The 17,420-nt window shown below is 45.2% G+C and overlaps 17 non-coding genes across 17 annotated transcripts; all 17 read right to left on the bottom strand.

Moving 5' to 3' along the window:
- Positions 1 to 837: 837 nt before the first annotated feature.
- On the bottom strand, positions 838 to 952 carry LOC146773918 (U5 spliceosomal RNA). The gene has a single exon (XR_014974727.1). It is a non-coding gene; the product is annotated as a U5 spliceosomal RNA (small nuclear RNA).
- Positions 953 to 1,805: 853 nt separating this feature from the next.
- On the bottom strand, positions 1,806 to 1,920 carry LOC146773919 (U5 spliceosomal RNA). The gene has a single exon (XR_014972520.1). It is a non-coding gene; the product is annotated as a U5 spliceosomal RNA (small nuclear RNA).
- Positions 1,921 to 2,796: 876 nt separating this feature from the next.
- LOC146773920 (U5 spliceosomal RNA) lies at positions 2,797 to 2,911 on the bottom strand. Its single transcript, XR_014972521.1, has one exon. It is a non-coding gene; the product is annotated as a U5 spliceosomal RNA (small nuclear RNA).
- Positions 2,912 to 3,763: 852 nt separating this feature from the next.
- On the bottom strand, positions 3,764 to 3,878 carry LOC146773921 (U5 spliceosomal RNA). Its single transcript, XR_014972522.1, has one exon. It is a non-coding gene; the product is annotated as a U5 spliceosomal RNA (small nuclear RNA).
- An 876-nt stretch (positions 3,879 to 4,754) lies between these two features.
- Positions 4,755 to 4,869, bottom strand: LOC146773922 (U5 spliceosomal RNA). Its single transcript, XR_014972523.1, has one exon. It is a non-coding gene; the product is annotated as a U5 spliceosomal RNA (small nuclear RNA).
- An 876-nt stretch (positions 4,870 to 5,745) lies between these two features.
- Positions 5,746 to 5,860, bottom strand: LOC146773923 (U5 spliceosomal RNA). Its single transcript, XR_014972524.1, has one exon. It is a non-coding gene; the product is annotated as a U5 spliceosomal RNA (small nuclear RNA).
- Positions 5,861 to 6,736: 876 nt separating this feature from the next.
- Positions 6,737 to 6,851, bottom strand: LOC146773924 (U5 spliceosomal RNA). The gene has a single exon (XR_014973993.1). It is a non-coding gene; the product is annotated as a U5 spliceosomal RNA (small nuclear RNA).
- Positions 6,852 to 7,739: 888 nt separating this feature from the next.
- On the bottom strand, positions 7,740 to 7,854 carry LOC146773925 (U5 spliceosomal RNA). Its single transcript, XR_014972525.1, has one exon. It is a non-coding gene; the product is annotated as a U5 spliceosomal RNA (small nuclear RNA).
- Positions 7,855 to 8,730: 876 nt separating this feature from the next.
- LOC146773926 (U5 spliceosomal RNA) lies at positions 8,731 to 8,845 on the bottom strand. Its single transcript, XR_014972527.1, has one exon. It is a non-coding gene; the product is annotated as a U5 spliceosomal RNA (small nuclear RNA).
- Positions 8,846 to 9,721: 876 nt separating this feature from the next.
- LOC146773927 (U5 spliceosomal RNA) lies at positions 9,722 to 9,836 on the bottom strand. The gene has a single exon (XR_014972528.1). It is a non-coding gene; the product is annotated as a U5 spliceosomal RNA (small nuclear RNA).
- An 876-nt stretch (positions 9,837 to 10,712) lies between these two features.
- Positions 10,713 to 10,827, bottom strand: LOC146773928 (U5 spliceosomal RNA). The gene has a single exon (XR_014973994.1). It is a non-coding gene; the product is annotated as a U5 spliceosomal RNA (small nuclear RNA).
- Positions 10,828 to 11,715: 888 nt separating this feature from the next.
- LOC146773929 (U5 spliceosomal RNA) lies at positions 11,716 to 11,830 on the bottom strand. Its single transcript, XR_014972529.1, has one exon. It is a non-coding gene; the product is annotated as a U5 spliceosomal RNA (small nuclear RNA).
- Positions 11,831 to 12,669: 839 nt separating this feature from the next.
- LOC146773930 (U5 spliceosomal RNA) lies at positions 12,670 to 12,784 on the bottom strand. Its single transcript, XR_014972530.1, has one exon. It is a non-coding gene; the product is annotated as a U5 spliceosomal RNA (small nuclear RNA).
- Positions 12,785 to 13,623: 839 nt separating this feature from the next.
- Positions 13,624 to 13,738, bottom strand: LOC146773931 (U5 spliceosomal RNA). The gene has a single exon (XR_014972531.1). It is a non-coding gene; the product is annotated as a U5 spliceosomal RNA (small nuclear RNA).
- An 889-nt stretch (positions 13,739 to 14,627) lies between these two features.
- On the bottom strand, positions 14,628 to 14,742 carry LOC146773932 (U5 spliceosomal RNA). Its single transcript, XR_014972532.1, has one exon. It is a non-coding gene; the product is annotated as a U5 spliceosomal RNA (small nuclear RNA).
- Positions 14,743 to 15,618: 876 nt separating this feature from the next.
- On the bottom strand, positions 15,619 to 15,733 carry LOC146773933 (U5 spliceosomal RNA). Its single transcript, XR_014972533.1, has one exon. It is a non-coding gene; the product is annotated as a U5 spliceosomal RNA (small nuclear RNA).
- Positions 15,734 to 16,621: 888 nt separating this feature from the next.
- LOC146773934 (U5 spliceosomal RNA) lies at positions 16,622 to 16,736 on the bottom strand. The gene has a single exon (XR_014972534.1). It is a non-coding gene; the product is annotated as a U5 spliceosomal RNA (small nuclear RNA).
- Between the last annotated feature and the right edge of the window lie 684 nt (positions 16,737 to 17,420).

Raw genomic sequence — 17,420 nt, forward strand, 5'->3', positions numbered from 1 at the left:
AAGACCCTGTCATTGCGAGGGTGAGGACCTGAAAGGTATTTTCAGGCTCTAAGAAAGAGGGCGAGAACCAGGCCGGTGGGCAAAACAGGCCAACATTTCAAAGTCTCTGCTCAAGGTACAAAAAGGTGGACTGTTCACATGTGTATGTCTGGGAATATGCAAATTTCTTTTGTACTCACCTCAGCTCATTAGGAGTTGTCGGGGCTGCTGGGGAAGGGGAACAGGAAATGTGAATCAGGCTTTTAGTTAAGTGGCACTGTAGGCCTTTTGTCCCCTAGCCATTTTACGCTTTCAACACCATCTCTCCAATCGATATGCTCAGAGCCACCACTGTGCTCTACACATAGCCATGCACCGTATGTGCCTTTTTCACACGTACTTTCATTAAACCTGAATATAGAAGGATATATCTGTCTAGGCTGGAGACACATGAAACAAGTCTGACGTGCCCCTTCAAGTCTACCTGAGAGGAAGCTGACTCAGGATTGGTGACCTCTCACGGGCACAAATAACGGGCAAGCCCTATGAAAAGCACAGCATGAGTCTTGGTCCCACCTTTAAAAAGGAGGGTGACCTCTGGGATCTGGCAGCAGGATCTTTGGGAGATAAGAAAATATACTGCCTGCAATCGTGAAGTTTCAAGTCAGTCAAGAAAAGCAATCTCATGCACTGCACAAGCTCTTTCCCATGAGGCACCTCTCCTGCACTCTGTTTATGCAAATGAGCAAGCAGAGAGCTCAGGAATAAAACACCAAACTCATGTCCCCCAAAAAAGCAGCAGACAATTGCTGGATATTCCCCAACTTGTAATGCTTTTCTTTTAAACAAATGATAAACAGCCTCACCTGTGGCAAGGATTAAAAAAATTGAATAAACTCTTAAATGTTCCTCTCCACGGAAATCTTTAGTAAAAGGCGAAAGATTTTTTGGTTTTGAAGAGAAACCAGAGTAAGTGACAATATAGCTCTCTAGGGTAAGTGGCGGCACATAAAAGACCCTGTCATTGCGAGGGTGAGGACCTGAAAGGTATTTTCAGGCTCTAAGAAAGAGGGCGAGAACCAGGCCGGTGGGCAAAACAGGCCAACATTTCAAAGTCTCTGCTCAAGGTACAAAAAGGTGGACTGTTCACATGTGTATGTCTGGGAATATGCAAATTTCTTTTGTACTCACCTCAGCTCATTAGGAGTTGTCGGGGCTGCTGGGGAAGGGGAACAGGAAATGTGAATCAGGCTTTTAGTTAAGTGGCACTGTAGGCCTTTTGTCCCCTAGCCATTTTACGCTTTCAACACGCTCTACACATAGCCATGCACCGTATGTGCCTTTTTCACACGTACTTTCATTAAACCTGAATATAGAAGGATATATCTGTCTAGGCTGGAGACACGTGAAACAAGTCTGACGTGCCCCTTCAAGTCTACCTGAGAGGAAGCTGACTCAGGATTGGTGACCTCTCAGGACACCTCTAAACGGACACAAATAACGGGCAAGCCCTATGAAAAGCACAGCATGAGTCTTGGTCCCACCTTTAAAAAGGAGGGTGACCTCTGGGATCTGGCAGCAGGATCTTTGGGAGATAAGAAAATATACTGCCTGCAATCGTGAAGTTTCAAGTCAGTCAAGAAAAGCAATCTCATGCACTGCACAAGCTCTTTCCCATGAGGCACCTCTCCTGCACTCTGTTTATGCAAATGAGCAAGCAGAGAGCTCAGGAATAAAACACCAAACTCATGTCCCCCAAAAAAGCAGCAGACAATTGCTGGATATTCCCCAACTTGTAATGCTTTTCTTTTAAACAAATGATAAACAGCCTCACCTGTGGCAAGGCTTAAAAAAATTGAATAAACTCTTAAATGTTCCTCTCCACGGAAATCTTTAGTAAAAGGCGAAAGATTTTTTCGTTTTGAAGAGAAACCAGAGTAAGTGACAATATAGCTCTCTAGGGTAAGTGGCGGCACATCAAAGACCCTGTCATTGCGAGGGTGAGGACCTGAAAGGTATTTTCAGGCTCTAAGAAAGAGGGCGAGAACCAGGCCGGTGGGCAAAACAGGCCAACATTTCAAAGTCTCTGCTCAAGGTACAAAAAGGTGGACTGTTCACATGTGTATGTCTGGGAATATGCAAATTTCTTTTGTACTCACCTCAGCTCATTAGGAGTTGTCGGGGCTGCTGGGGAAGGGGAACAGGAAATGTGAATCAGGCTTTTAGTTAAGTGGCACTGTAGGCCTTTTGTCCCCTAGCCATTTTACGCTTTCAACACCATCCCTCCAATCGATATGCTCAGAGCCACCACTGTGCTCTACACATAGCCATGCACCGTATGTGCCTTTTTCACACGTACTTTCATTAAACCTGAATATAGAAGGATATATCTGTCTAGGCTGGAGACACGTGAAACAAGTCTGACGTGCCCCTTCAAGTCTACCTGAGAGGAAGCTGACTCAGGATTGGCGACCTCTCACGGGCACAAATAACGGGCAAGCCCTATGAAAAGCACAGCATGAGTCTTGGTCCCACCTTTAAAAAGGAGGGTGACCTCTGGGATCTGGCAGCAGGATCTTTGGGAGATAAGAAAATATACTGCCTGCAATCGTGAAGTTTCAAGTCAGTCAAGAAAAGCAATCTCATGCACTGCACAAGCTCTTTCCCATGAGGCACCTCTCCTGCACTCTGTTTATGCAAATGAGCAAGCAGAGAGCTCAGGAATAAAACACCAAACTCATGTCCCCCAAAAAAGCAGCAGACAATTGCTGGATATTCCCCAACTTGTAATGCTTTTCTTTTAAACAACTGATAAACAGCCTCACCTGTGGCAAGGCTTAAAAAAATTGAATAAACTCTTAAATGTTCCTCTCCACGGAAATCTTTAGTAAAAGGCGAAAGATTTTTTCGTTTTGAAGAGAAACCAGAGTAAGTGACAATATAGCTCTCTAGGGTAAGTGGCGGCACATCAAAGACCCTGTCATTGCGAGGGTGAGGACCTGAAAGGTATTTTCAGGCTCTAAGAAAGAGGGCGAGAACCAGGCCGGTGGGCAAAACAGGCCAACATTTCAAAGTCTCTGCTCAAGGTACAAAAAGGTGGACTGTTCACATGTGTATGTCTGGGAATATGCAAATTTCTTTTGTACTCACCTCAGCTCATTAGGAGTTGTCGGGGCTGCTGGGGAAGGGGAACAGGAAATGTGAATCAGGCTTTTAGTTAAGTGGCACTGTAGGCCTTTTGTCCCCTAGCCATTTTACGCTTTCAACACGCTCTACACATAGCCATGCACCGTATGTGCCTTTTTCACACGTACTTTCATTAAACCTGAATATAGAAGGATATATCTGTCTAGGCTGGAGACACGTGAAACAAGTCTGACGTGCCCCTTCAAGTCTACCTGAGAGGAAGCTGACTCAGGATTGGCGACCTCTCAGGGCACCTCTAACGGGCACAAATAACGGGCAAGCCCTATGAAAAGCACAGCATGAGTCTTGGTCCCACCTTTAAAAAGGAGGGTGACCTCTGGGATCTGGCAGCAGGATCTTTGGGAGATAAGAAAATATACTGCCTGCGATCGTGAAGTTTCAAGTCAGTCAAGAAAAGCAATCTCATGCACTGCACAAGCTCTTTCCCATGAGGCACCTCTCCTGCACTCTGTTTATGCAAATGAGCAAGCAGAGAGCTCAGGAATAAAACACCAAACTCATGTCCCCCAAAAAAGCAGCAGACAATTGCTGGATATTCCCCAACTTGTAATGCTTTTCTTTTAAACAAATGATAAACAGCCTCACCTGTGGCAAGGCTTAAAAAAATTGAATAAACTCTTAAATGTTCCTCTCCACGGAAATCTTTAGTAAAAGGCGAAAGATTTTTTCGTTTTGAAGAGAAACCAGAGTAAGTGACAATATAGCTCTCTAGGGTAAGTGGCGGCACATCAAAGACCCTGTCATTGCGAGGGTGAGGACCTGAAAGGTATTTTCAGGCTCTAAGAAAGAGGGCGAGAACCAGGCCGGTGGGCAAAACAGGCCAACATTTCAAAGTCTCTGCTCAAGGTACAAAAAGGTGGACTGTTCACATGTGTATGTCTGGGAATATGCAAATTTCTTTTGTACTCACCTCAGCTCATTAGGAGTTGTCGGGGCTGCTGGGGAAGGGGAACAGGAAATGTGAATCAGGCTTTTAGTTAAGTGGCACTGTAGGCCTTTTGTCCCCTAGCCATTTTACGCTTTCAACACCATCTCTCCAATCGATATGCTCAGAGCCACCACTGTGCTCTACACATAGCCATGCACCGTATGTGCCTTTTTCACACGTACTTTCATTAAACCTGAATATAGAAGGATATATCTGTCTAGGCTGGAGACACATGAAACAAGTCTGACGTGCCCCTTCAAGTCTACCTGAGAGGAAGCTGACTCAGGATTGGTGACCTCTCACGGGCACAAATAACGGGCAAGCCCTATGAAAAGCACAGCATGAGTCTTGGTCCCACCTTTAAAAAGGAGGGTGACCTCTGGGATCTGGCAGCAGGATCTTTGGGAGATAAGAAAATATACTGCCTGCAATCGTGAAGTTTCAAGTCAGTCAAGAAAAGCAATCTCATGCACTGCACAAGCTCTTTCCCATGAGGCACCTCTCCTGCACTCTGTTTATGCAAATGAGCAAGCAGAGAGCTCAGGAATAAAACACCAAACTCATGTCCCCCAAAAAAGCAGCAGACAATTGCTGGATATTCCCCAACTTGTAATGCTTTTCTTTTAAACAAATGATAAACAGCCTCACCTGTGGCAAGGCTTAAAAAAATTGAATAAACTCTTAAATGTTCCTCTCCACGGAAATCTTTAGTAAAAGGCGAAAGATTTTTTCGTTTTGAAGAGAAACCAGAGTAAGTGACAATATAGCTCTCTAGGGTAAGTGGCGGCACATCAAAGACCCTGTCATTGCGAGGGTGAGGACCTGAAAGGTATTTTCAGGCTCTAAGAAAGAGGGCGAGAACCAGGCCGGTGGGCAAAACAGGCCAACATTTCAAAGTCTCTGCTCAAGGTACAAAAAGGTGGACTGTTCACATGTGTATGTCTGGGAATATGCAAATTTCTTTTGTACTCACCTCAGCTCATTAGGAGTTGTCGGGGCTGCTGGGGAAGGGGAACAGGAAATGTGAATCAGGCTTTTAGTTAAGTGGCACTGTAGGCCTTTTGTCCCCTAGCCATTTTACGCTTTCAACACCATCCCTCCAATCGATATGCTCAGAGCCACCACTGTGCTCTACACATAGCCATGCACCGTATGTGCCTTTTTCACACGTACTTTCATTAAACCTGAATATAGAAGGATATATCTGTCTAGGCTGGAGACACGTGAAACAAGTCTGACGTGCCCCTTCAAGTCTACCTGAGAGGAAGCTGACTCAGGATTGGCGACCTCTCACGGGCACAAATAACGGGCAAGCCCTATGAAAAGCACAGCATGAGTCTTGGTCCCACCTTTAAAAAGGAGGGTGACCTCTGGGATCTGGCAGCAGGATCTTTGGGAGATAAGAAAATATACTGCCTGCAATCGTGAAGTTTCAAGTCAGTCAAGAAAAGCAATCTCATGCACTGCACAAGCTCTTTCCCATGAGGCACCTCTCCTGCACTCTGTTTATGCAAATGAGCAAGCAGAGAGCTCAGGAATAAAACACCAAACTCATGTCCCCCAAAAAAGCAGCAGACAATTGCTGGATATTCCCCAACTTGTAATGCTTTTCTTTTAAACAACTGATAAACAGCCTCACCTGTGGCAAGGCTTAAAAAAATTGAATAAACTCTTAAATGTTCCTCTCCACGGAAATCTTTAGTAAAAGGCGAAAGATTTTTTCGTTTTGAAGAGAAACCAGAGTAAGTGACAATATAGCTCTCTAGGGTAAGTGGCGGCACATCAAAGACCCTGTCATTGCGAGGGTGAGGACCTGAAAGGTATTTTCAGGCTCTAAGAAAGAGGGCGAGAACCAGGCCGGTGGGCAAAACAGGCCAACATTTCAAAGTCTCTGCTCAAGGTACAAAAAGGTGGACTGTTCACATGTGTATGTCTGGGAATATGCAAATTTCTTTTGTACTCACCTCAGCTCATTAGGAGTTGTCGGGGCTGCTGGGGAAGGGGAACAGGAAATGTGAATCAGGCTTTTAGTTAAGTGGCACTGTAGGCCTTTTGTCCCCTAGCCATTTTACGCTTTCAACACCATCTCTCCAATCGATATGCTCAGAGCCACCACTGTGCTCTACACATAGCCATGCACCGTATGTGCCTTTTTCACACGTACTTTCATTAAACCTGAATATAGAAGGATATATCTGTCTAGGCTGGAGACACATGAAACAAGTCTGACGTGCCCCTTCAAGTCTACCTGAGAGGAAGCTGACTCAGGATTGGTGACCTCTCACGGGCACAAATAACGGGCAAGCCCTATGAAAAGCACAGCATGAGTCTTGGTCCCACCTTTAAAAAGGAGGGTGACCTCTGGGATCTGGCAGCAGGATCTTTGGGAGATAAGAAAATATACTGCCTGCAATCGTGAAGTTTCAAGTCAGTCAAGAAAAGCAATCTCATGCACTGCACAAGCTCTTTCCCATGAGGCACCTCTCCTGCACTCTGTTTATGCAAATGAGCAAGCAGAGAGCTCAGGAATAAAACACCAAACTCATGTCCCCCAAAAAAGCAGCAGACAATTGCTGGATATTCCCCAACTTGTAATGCTTTTCTTTTAAACAAATGATAAACAGCCTCACCTGTGGCAAGGATTAAAAAAATTGAATAAACTCTTAAATGTTCCTCTCCACGGAAATCTTTAGTAAAAGGCGAAAGATTTTTTCGTTTTGAAGAGAAACCAGAGTAAGTGACAATATAGCTCTCTAGGGTAAGTGGCGGCACATCAAAGACCCTGTCATTGCGAGGGTGAGGACCTGAAAGGTATTTTCAGGCTCTAAGAAAGAGGGCGAGAACCAGGCCGGTGGGCAAAACAGGCCAACATTTCAAAGTCTCTGCTCAAGGTACAAAAAGGTGGACTGTTCACATGTGTATGTCTGGGAATATGCAAATTTCTTTTGTACTCACCTCAGCTCATTAGGAGTTGTCGGGGCTGCTGGGGAAGGGGAACAGGAAATGTGAATCAGGCTTTTAGTTAAGTGGCACTGTAGGCCTTTTGTCCCCTAGCCATTTTACGCTTTCAACACCATCCCTCCAATCGATATGCTCAGAGCCACCACTGTGCTCTACACATAGCCATGCACCGTATGTGCCTTTTTCACACGTACTTTCATTAAACCTGAATATAGAAGGATATATCTGTCTAGGCTGGAGACACGTGAAACAAGTCTGACGTGCCCCTTCAAGTCTACCTGAGAGGAAGCTGACTCAGGATTGGCGACCTCTCAGGGCACCTCTAACAGGCACAAATAACGGGCAAGCCCTATGAAAAGCACAGCATGAGTCTTGGTCCCACCTTTAAAAAGGAGGGTGACCTCTGGGATCTGGCAGCAGGATCTTTGGGAGATAAGAAAATATACTGCCTGCGATCGTGAAGTTTCAAGTCAGTCAAGAAAAGCAATCTCATGCACTGCACAAGCTCTTTCCCATGAGGCACCTCTCCTGCACTCTGTTTATGCAAATGAGCAAGCAGAGAGCTCAGGAATAAAACACCAAACTCATGTCCCCCAAAAAAGCAGCAGACAATTGCTGGATATTCCCCAACTTGTAATGCTTTTCTTTTAAACAAATGATAAACAGCCTCACCTGTGGCAAGGCTTAAAAAAATTGAATAAACTCTTAAATGTTCCTCTCCACGGAAATCTTTAGTAAAAGGCGAAAGATTTTTTCGTTTTGAAGAGAAACCAGAGTAAGTGACAATATAGCTCTCTAGGGTAAGTGGCGGCACATCAAAGACCCTGTCATTGCGAGGGTGAGGACCTGAAAGGTATTTTCAGGCTCTAAGAAAGAGGGCGAGAACCAGGCCGGTGGGCAAAACAGGCCAACATTTCAAAGTCTCTGCTCAAGGTACAAAAAGGTGGACTGTTCACATGTGTATGTCTGGGAATATGCAAATTTCTTTTGTACTCACCTCAGCTCATTAGGAGTTGTCGGGGCTGCTGGGGAAGGGGAACAGGAAATGTGAATCAGGCTTTTAGTTAAGTGGCACTGTAGGCCTTTTGTCCCCTAGCCATTTTACGCTTTCAACACCATCTCTCCAATCGATATGCTCAGAGCCACCACTGTGCTCTACACATAGCCATGCACCGTATGTGCCTTTTTCACACGTACTTTCATTAAACCTGAATATAGAAGGATATATCTGTCTAGGCTGGAGACACATGAAACAAGTCTGACGTGCCCCTTCAAGTCTACCTGAGAGGAAGCTGACTCAGGATTGGTGACCTCTCACGGGCACAAATAACGGGCAAGCCCTATGAAAAGCACAGCATGAGTCTTGGTCCCACCTTTAAAAAGGAGGGTGACCTCTGGGATCTGGCAGCAGGATCTTTGGGAGATAAGAAAATATACTGCCTGCAATCGTGAAGTTTCAAGTCAGTCAAGAAAAGCAATCTCATGCACTGCACAAGCTCTTTCCCATGAGGCACCTCTCCTGCACTCTGTTTATGCAAATGAGCAAGCAGAGAGCTCAGGAATAAAACACCAAACTCATGTCCCCCAAAAAAGCAGCAGACAATTGCTGGATATTCCCCAACTTGTAATGCTTTTCTTTTAAACAAATGATAAACAGCCTCACCTGTGGCAAGGCTTAAAAAAATTGAATAAACTCTTAAATGTTCCTCTCCACGGAAATCTTTAGTAAAAGGCGAAAGATTTTTTCGTTTTGAAGAGAAACCAGAGTAAGTGACAATATAGCTCTCTAGGGTAAGTGGCGGCACATCAAAGACCCTGTCATTGCGAGGGTGAGGACCTGAAAGGTATTTTCAGGCTCTAAGAAAGAGGGCGAGAACCAGGCCGGTGGGCAAAACAGGCCAACATTTCAAAGTCTCTGCTCAAGGTACAAAAAGGTGGACTGTTCACATGTGTATGTCTGGGAATATGCAAATTTCTTTTGTACTCACCTCAGCTCATTAGGAGTTGTCGGGGCTGCTGGGGAAGGGGAACAGGAAATGTGAATCAGGCTTTTAGTTAAGTGGCACTGTAGGCCTTTTGTCCCCTAGCCATTTTACGCTTTCAACACCATCCCTCCAATCGATATGCTCAGAGCCACCACTGTGCTCTACACATAGCCATGCACCGTATGTGCCTTTTTCACACGTACTTTCATTAAACCTGAATATAGAAGGATATATCTGTCTAGGCTGGAGACACGTGAAACAAGTCTGACGTGCCCCTTCAAGTCTACCTGAGAGGAAGCTGACTCAGGATTGGCGACCTCTCACGGGCACAAATAACGGGCAAGCCCTATGAAAAGCACAGCATGAGTCTTGGTCCCACCTTTAAAAAGGAGGGTGACCTCTGGGATCTGGCAGCAGGATCTTTGGGAGATAAGAAAATATACTGCCTGCAATCGTGAAGTTTCAAGTCAGTCAAGAAAAGCAATCTCATGCACTGCACAAGCTCTTTCCCATGAGGCACCTCTCCTGCACTCTGTTTATGCAAATGAGCAAGCAGAGAGCTCAGGAATAAAACACCAAACTCATGTCCCCCAAAAAAGCAGCAGACAATTGCTGGATATTCCCCAACTTGTAATGCTTTTCTTTTAAACAACTGATAAACAGCCTCACCTGTGGCAAGGCTTAAAAAAATTGAATAAACTCTTAAATGTTCCTCTCCACGGAAATCTTTAGTAAAAGGCGAAAGATTTTTTCGTTTTGAAGAGAAACCAGAGTAAGTGACAATATAGCTCTCTAGGGTAAGTGGCGGCACATCAAAGACCCTGTCATTGCGAGGGTGAGGACCTGAAAGGTATTTTCAGGCTCTAAGAAAGAGGGCGAGAACCAGGCCGGTGGGCAAAACAGGCCAACATTTCAAAGTCTCTGCTCAAGGTACAAAAAGGTGGACTGTTCACATGTGTATGTCTGGGAATATGCAAATTTCTTTTGTACTCACCTCAGCTCATTAGGAGTTGTCGGGGCTGCTGGGGAAGGGGAACAGGAAATGTGAATCAGGCTTTTAGTTAAGTGGCACTGTAGGCCTTTTGTCCCCTAGCCATTTTACGCTTTCAACACCATCTCTCCAATCGATATGCTCAGAGCCACCACTGTGCTCTACACATAGCCATGCACCGTATGTGCCTTTTTCACACGTACTTTCATTAAACCTGAATATAGAAGGATATATCTGTCTAGGCTGGAGACACATGAAACAAGTCTGACGTGCCCCTTCAAGTCTACCTGAGAGGAAGCTGACTCAGGATTGGTGACCTCTCACGGGCACAAATAACGGGCAAGCCCTATGAAAAGCACAGCATGAGTCTTGGTCCCACCTTTAAAAAGGAGGGTGACCTCTGGGATCTGGCAGCAGGATCTTTGGGAGATAAGAAAATATACTGCCTGCAATCGTGAAGTTTCAAGTCAGTCAAGAAAAGCAATCTCATGCACTGCACAAGCTCTTTCCCATGAGGCACCTCTCCTGCACTCTGTTTATGCAAATGAGCAAGCAGAGAGCTCAGGAATAAAACACCAAACTCATGTCCCCCAAAAAAGCAGCAGACAATTGCTGGATATTCCCCAACTTGTAATGCTTTTCTTTTAAACAAATGATAAACAGCCTCACCTGTGGCAAGGATTAAAAAAATTGAATAAACTCTTAAATGTTCCTCTCCACGGAAATCTTTAGTAAAAGGCGAAAGATTTTTTCGTTTTGAAGAGAAACCAGAGTAAGTGACAATATAGCTCTCTAGGGTAAGTGGCGGCACATCAAAGACCCTGTCATTGCGAGGGTGAGGACCTGAAAGGTATTTTCAGGCTCTAAGAAAGAGGGCGAGAACCAGGCCGGTGGGCAAAACAGGCCAACATTTCAAAGTCTCTGCTCAAGGTACAAAAAGGTGGACTGTTCACATGTGTATGTCTGGGAATATGCAAATTTCTTTTGTACTCACCTCAGCTCATTAGGAGTTGTCGGGGCTGCTGGGGAAGGGGAACAGGAAATGTGAATCAGGCTTTTAGTTAAGTGGCACTGTAGGCCTTTTGTCCCCTAGCCATTTTACGCTTTCAACACCATCCCTCCAATCGATATGCTCAGAGCCACCACTGTGCTCTACACATAGCCATGCACCGTATGTGCCTTTTTCACACGTACTTTCATTAAACCTGAATATAGAAGGATATATCTGTCTAGGCTGGAGACACGTGAAACAAGTCTGACGTGCCCCTTCAAGTCTACCTGAGAGGAAGCTGACTCAGGATTGGCGACCTCTCAGGGCACCTCTAACAGGCACAAATAACGGGCAAGCCCTATGAAAAGCACAGCATGAGTCTTGGTCCCACCTTTAAAAAGGAGGGTGACCTCTGGGATCTGGCAGCAGGATCTTTGGGAGATAAGAAAATATACTGCCTGCGATCGTGAAGTTTCAAGTCAGTCAAGAAAAGCAATCTCATGCACTGCACAAGCTCTTTCCCATGAGGCACCTCTCCTGCACTCTGTTTATGCAAATGAGCAAGCAGAGAGCTCAGGAATAAAACACCAAACTCATGTCCCCCAAAAAAGCAGCAGACAATTGCTGGATATTCCCCAACTTGTAATGCTTTTCTTTTAAACAAATGATAAACAGCCTCACCTGTGGCAAGGCTTAAAAAAATTGAATAAACTCTTAAATGTTCCTCTCCACGGAAATCTTTAGTAAAAGGCGAAAGATTTTTTCGTTTTGAAGAGAAACCAGAGTAAGTGACAATATAGCTCTCTAGGGTAAGTGGCGGCACATCAAAGACCCTGTCATTGCGAGGGTGAGGACCTGAAAGGTATTTTCAGGCTCTAAGAAAGAGGGCGAGAACCAGGCCGGTGGGCAAAACAGGCCAACATTTCAAAGTCTCTGCTCAAGGTACAAAAAGGTGGACTGTTCACATGTGTATGTCTGGGAATATGCAAATTTCTTTTGTACTCACCTCAGCTCATTAGGAGTTGTCGGGGCTGCTGGGGAAGGGGAACAGGAAATGTGAATCAGGCTTTTAGTTAAGTGGCACTGTAGGCCTTTTGTCCCCTAGCCATTTTACGCTTTCAACACGCTCTACACATAGCCATGCACCGTATGTGCCTTTTTCACACGTACTTTCATTAAACCTGAATATAGAAGGATATATCTGTCTAGGCTGGAGACACGTGAAACAAGTCTGACGTGCCCCTTCAAGTCTACCTGAGAGGAAGCTGACTCAGGATTGGCGACCTCAACGGGCACCTCTAACGGGCAAGCCCTATGAAAAGCACAGCATGAGTCTTGGTCCCACCTTTAAAAAGGAGGGTGACCTCTGGGATCTGGCAGCAGGATCTTTGGGAGATAAGAAAATATACTGCCTGCGATCGTGAAGTTTCAAGTCAGTCAAGAAAAGCAATCTCATGCACTGCACAAGCTCTTTCCCATGAGGCACCTCTCCTGCACTCTGTTTATGCAAATGAGCAAGCAGAGAGCTCAGGAATAAAACACCAAACTCATGTCCCCCAAAAAAGCAGCAGACAATTGCTGGATATTCCCCAACTTGTAATGCTTTTCTTTTAAACAAATGATAAACAGCCTCACCTGTGGCAAGGCTTAAAAAAATTGAATAAACTCTTAAATGTTCCTCTCCACGGAAATCTTTAGTAAAAGGCGAAAGATTTTTTCGTTTTGAAGAGAAACCAGAGTAAGTGACAATATAGCTCTCTAGGGTAAGTGGCGGCACATCAAAGACCCTGTCATTGCGAGGGTGAGGACCTGAAAGGTATTTTCAGGCTCTAAGAAAGAGGGCGAGAACCAGGCCGGTGGGCAAAACAGGCCAACATTTCAAAGTCTCTGCTCAAGGTACAAAAAGGTGGACTGTTCACATGTGTATGTCTGGGAATATGCAAATTTCTTTTGTACTCACCTCAGCTCATTAGGAGTTGTCGGGGCTGCTGGGGAAGGGGAACAGGAAATGTGAATCAGGCTTTTAGTTAAGTGGCACTGTAGGCCTTTTGTCCCCTAGCCATTTTACGCTTTCAACACGCTCTACACATAGCCATGCACCGTATGTGCCTTTTTCACACGTACTTTCATTAAACCTGAATATAGAAGGATATATCTGTCTAGGCTGGAGACACGTGAAACAAGTCTGACGTGCCCCTTCAAGTCTACCTGAGAGGAAGCTGACTCAGGATTGGCGACCTCAACGGGCACAAATAACGGGCAAGCCCTATGAAAAGCACAGCATGAGTCTTGGTCCCACCTTTAAAAAGGAGGGTGACCTCTGGGATCTGGCAGCAGGATCTTTGGGAGATAAGAAAATATACTGCCTGCGATCGTGAAGTTTCAAGTCAGTCAAGAAAAGCAATCTCATGCACTGCACAAGCTCTTTCCCATGAGGCACCTCTCCTGCACTCTGTTTATGCAAATGAGCAAGCAGAGAGCTCAGGAATAAAACACCAAACTCATGTCCCCCAAAAAAGCAGCAGACAATTGCTGGATGTTCCCCAACTTGTAATGCTTTTCTTTTAAACAAATGATAAACAGCCTCACCTGTGGCAAGGCTTAAAAAAATTGAATAAACTCTTAAATGTTCCTCTCCACGGAAATCTTTAGTAAAAGGCGAAAGATTTTTTCGTTTTGAAGAGAAACCAGAGTAAGTGACAATATAGCTCTCTAGGGTAAGTGGCGGCACATCAAAGACCCTGTCATTGCGAGGGTGAGGACCTGAAAGGTATTTTCAGGCTCTAAGAAAGAGGGCGAGAACCAGGCCGGTGGGCAAAACAGGCCAACATTTCAAAGTCTCTGCTCAAGGTACAAAAAGGTGGACTGTTCACATGTGTATGTCTGGGAATATGCAAATTTCTTTTGTACTCACCTCAGCTCATTAGGAGTTGTCGGGGCTGCTGGGGAAGGGGAACAGGAAATGTGAATCAGGCTTTTAGTTAAGTGGCACTGTAGGCCTTTTGTCCCCTAGCCATTTTACGCTTTCAACACCATCCCTCCAATCGATATGCTCAGAGCCACCACTGTGCTCTACACATAGCCATGCACCGTATGTGCCTTTTTCACACGTACTTTCATTAAACCTGAATATAGAAGGATATATCTGTCTAGGCTGGAGACACATGAAACAAGTCTGACGTGCCCCTTCAAGTCTACCTGAGAGGAAGCTGACTCAGGATTGGTGACCTCTCAGGGCACCTCTAAACGGGCACAAATAACGGGCAAGCCCTATGAAAAGCACAGCATGAGTCTTGGTCCCACCTTTAAAAAGGAGGGTGACCTCTGGGATCTGGCAGCAGGATCTTTGGGAGATAAGAAAATATACTGCCTGCGATCGTGAAGTTTCAAGTCAGTCAAGAAAAGCAATCTCATGCACTGCACAAGCTCTTTCCCATGAGGCACCTCTCCTGCACTCTGTTTATGCAAATGAGCAAGCAGAGAGCTCAGGAATAAAACACCAAACTCATGTCCCCCAAAAAAGCAGCAGACAATTGCTGGATATTCCCCAACTTGTAATGCTTTTCTTTTAAACAAATGATAAACAGCCTCACCTGTGGCAAGGCTTAAAAAAATTGAATAAACTCTTAAATGTTCCTCTCCACGGAAATCTTTAGTAAAAGGCGAAAGATTTTTTCGTTTTGAAGAGAAACCAGAGTAAGTGACAATATAGCTCTCTAGGGTAAGTGGCGGCACATCAAAGACCCTGTCATTGCGAGGGTGAGGACCTGAAAGGTATTTTCAGGCTCTAAGAAAGAGGGCGAGAACCAGGCCGGTGGGCAAAACAGGCCAACATTTCAAAGTCTCTGCTCAAGGTACAAAAAGGTGGACTGTTCACATGTGTATGTCTGGGAATATGCAAATTTCTTTTGTACTCACCTCAGCTCATTAGGAGTTGTCGGGGCTGCTGGGGAAGGGGAACAGGAAATGTGAATCAGGCTTTTAGTTAAGTGGCACTGTAGGCCTTTTGTCCCCTAGCCATTTTACGCTTTCAACACCATCTCTCCAATCGATATGCTCAGAGCCACCACTGTGCTCTACACATAGCCATGCACCGTATGTGCCTTTTTCACACGTACTTTCATTAAACCTGAATATAGAAGGATATATCTGTCTAGGCAGGAGACACATGAAACAAGTCTGACGTGCCCCTTCAAGTCTACCTGAGAGGAAGCTGACTCAGGATTGGTGACCTCTCACGGGCACAAATAACGGGCAAGCCCTATGAAAAGCACAGCATGAGTCTTGGTCCCACCTTTAAAAAGGAGGGTGACCTCTGGGATCTGGCAGCAGGATCTTTGGGAGATAAGAAAATATACTGCCTGCGATCGTGAAGTTTCAAGTCAGTCAAGAAAAGCAATCTCATGCACTGCACAAGCTCTTTCCCATGAGGCACCTCTCCTGCACTCTGTTTATGCAAATGAGCAAGCAGAGAGCTCAGGAATAAAACACCAAACTCATGTCCCCCAAAAAAGCAGCAGACAATTGCTGGATATTCCCCAACTTGTAATGCTTTTCTTTTAAACAAATGATAAACAGCCTCACCTGTGGCAAGGCTTAAAAAAATTGAATAAACTCTTAAATGTTCCTCTCCACGGAAATCTTTAGTAAAAGGCGAAAGATTTTTTCGTTTTGAAGAGAAACCAGAGTAAGTGACAATATAGCTCTCTAGGGTAAGTGGCGGCACATCAAAGACCCTGTCATTGCGAGGGTGAGGACCTGAAAGGTATTTTCAGGCTCTAAGAAAGAGGGCGAGAACCAGGCCGGTGGGCAAAACAGGCCAACATTTCAAAGTCTCTGCTCAAGGTACAAAAAGGTGGACTGTTCACATGTGTATGTCTGGGAATATGCAAATTTCTTTTGTACTCACCTCAGCTCATTAGGAGTTGTCGGGGCTGCTGGGGAAGGGGAACAGGAAATGTGAATCAGGCTTTTAGTTAAGTGGCACTGTAGGCCTTTTGTCCCCTAGCCATTTTACGCTTTCAACACCATCCCTCCAATCGATATGCTCAGAGCCACCACTGTGCTCTACACATAGCCATGCACCGTATGTGCCTTTTTCACACGTACTTTCATTAAACCTGAATATAGAAGGATATATCTGTCTAGGCTGGAGACACGTGAAACAAGTCTGACGTGCCCCTTCAAGTCTACCTGAGAGGAAGCTGACTCAGGATTGGCGACCTCTCAGGGCACCTCTAACAGGCACAAATAACGGGCAAGCCCTATGAAAAGCACAGCATGAGTCTTGGTCCCACCTTTAAAAAGGAGGGTGACCTCTGGGATCTGGCAGCAGGATCTTTGGGAGATAAGAAAATATACTGCCTGCGATCGTGAAGTTTCAAGTCAGTCAAGAAAAGCAATCTCATGCACTGCACAAGCTCTTTCCCATGAGGCACCTCTCCTGCACTCTGTTTATGCAAATGAGCAAGCAGAGAGCTCAGGAATAAAACACCAAACTCATGTCCCCCAAAAAAGCAGCAGACAATTGCTGGATATTCCCCAACTTGTAATGCTTTTCTTTTAAACAAATGATAAACAGCCTCACCTGTGGCAAGGCTTAAAAAAATTGAATAAACTCTTAAATGTTCCTCTCCACGGAAATCTTTAGTAAAAGGCGAAAGATTTTTTCGTTTTGAAGAGAAACCAGAGTAAGTGACAATATAGCTCTCTAGGGTAAGTGGCGGCACATCAAAGACCCTGTCATTGCGAGGGTGAGGACCTGAAAGGTATTTTCAGGCTCTAAGAAAGAGGGCGAGAACCAGGCCGGTGGGCAAAACAGGCCAACATTTCAAAGTCTCTGCTCAAGGTACAAAAAGGTGGACTGTTCACATGTGTATGTCTGGGAATATGCAAATTTCTTTTGTACTCACCTCAGCTCATTAGGAGTTGTCGGGGCTGCTGGGGAAGGGGAACAGGAAATGTGAATCAGGCTTTTAGTTAAGTGGCACTGTAGGCCTTTTGTCCCCTAGCCATTTTACGCTTTCAACACGCTCTACACATAGCCATGCACCGTATGTGCCTTTTTCACACGTACTTTCATTAAACCTGAATATAGAAGGATATATCTGTCTAGGCTGGAGACACGTGAAACAAGTCTGACGTGCCCCTTCAAGTCTACCTGAGAGGAAGCTGACTCAGGATTGGCGACCTCAACGGGCACCTCTAACGGGCAAGCCCTATGAAAAGCACAGCATGAGTCTTGGTCCCACCTTTAAAAAGGAGGGTGACCTCTGGGATCTGGCAGCAGGATCTTTGGGAGATAAGAAAATATACTGCCTGCGATCGTGAAGTTTCAAGTCAGTCAAGAAAAGCAATCTCATGCACTGCACAAGCTCT

The sequence above is a fragment of the Triturus cristatus genome, chromosome 12 (genome assembly GCF_964204655.1).
Source record: "Triturus cristatus chromosome 12, aTriCri1.1, whole genome shotgun sequence".
NCBI lineage: Eukaryota > Metazoa > Chordata > Amphibia > Caudata > Salamandridae > Triturus > Triturus cristatus.